Genomic DNA, 1,266 nt, shown 5'->3' with positions numbered 1-1,266 from the left:
CAACATTCCCACCCCTAACATTTCTAATATGGGTTCTTGGGTTCTATTTTATTTTCTCCCTTAAGTCCTAGGATTTGACTTGGCTGCTTCAGTTGATTCATTCTTGATTGGAATTGAACTGAAATCATCACATAATCTGATTTGGGTGGCTTTTCACTCAAACCTTTAAAAGAATGGAATTGAGATTTATAACTTTTAATTTTTTTTTTTCTGAAAAAGGCACCCAGCCCTTTTCTAGGTGTCTTATTAGTTTTGTTGTTGTTGTTTGGCTCCTAAGTCCAGAGAAAAAGACAAAAGCTTAAAATGGTTTTGTTTCCTCAGTGCATGCTCCTCCAACTCCTCTGAGACTGAGAGAGCTTTCAGTGACCCAGCTGAGAGACTGCTAGTCAGCCTTTCCAGCCTTCTGAACACCAGAGACTGCAGGCTTGCATCTGCTTCCATCTCCTCATGGTAGGTGTTCAGTTTCCCAACAACTTTCTATGGAAAATCAAGGAAAGAGGGCCATGGTTGTCCTGAGCAACTTTGAAGAGCGGGACACCTCTTGATCAAGAGCTTGATCAAGGTGCCATCATTGTGAGACTCTCCAAATCAGGACTTCAGCAGAATTCCTCTATCTTGCTTAATCAGTGATATTCAGTGATAATCAGTGATAATCAGTTATCTTTCCATTTTTCCTTTGCCTCCTGGGAAGTAGAAGAGAGCCAGCATTGCATCATGGTTGGATTTAAGCCTACAGATGTGCCTCCAACAGCCACCATAAAGTTCTTTGGGGCTGGCACCACTGCCTACATCGCTGATCTCATCACTTTCCCCTTGGACACAGGCAAAGTCTGACAGCAGATTCAGGGAGAGAGCCAGGGAGCCATCCAAGCTTCCTCTGCCACTGCTCAGTATGGGGTATCATGGACACCATTCTGACCCTGGTGAGTACTGAGGGTGCTGTCAGCCTCTACAATGGGCTGGTGGTGGGGTGGCAGCACCAGATGAGTTTTGCTTCTGTCTACATTGGCTTCTATGACTCTGTCAAGCAGATCTACACCAACGGATCTGAGCATGCAGGAATTGGGAGCCATCTCCTGGCAGGCTGCACCACAGGGGCACTGGCAGTGGGTGTAGCCCAACCCAGAGATGTGGTGAAAGTACATTTCTAGGCCCAGGCTCATGCAGGTGGCAGCCGGAGATACCAGGGCACAGTGGATGCCTATATGACTATAGCCAAAGAGGAGGGGCTTCAGGGCCAATGGAAAGGAACTACACCCAACATTG

General features: G+C 46.6%; 1 pseudogene; it reads left to right on the top strand.

Moving 5' to 3' along the window:
- The first annotated feature begins 714 nt into the window (after positions 1–714).
- On the top strand, positions 715–1,262 carry LOC114025112 (annotated as a pseudogene).
- The last annotated feature ends 4 nt before the right edge of the window (positions 1,263–1,266 follow it).

The sequence above is a fragment of the Vombatus ursinus genome, unplaced genomic scaffold (genome assembly GCF_900497805.2).
Source record: "Vombatus ursinus unplaced genomic scaffold, bare-nosed wombat genome assembly UNPS02004590.1, whole genome shotgun sequence".
Taxonomy (NCBI): domain Eukaryota; kingdom Metazoa; phylum Chordata; class Mammalia; order Diprotodontia; family Vombatidae; genus Vombatus; species Vombatus ursinus.
This window is presented reverse-complemented; position numbering and strand designations above follow the sequence as displayed.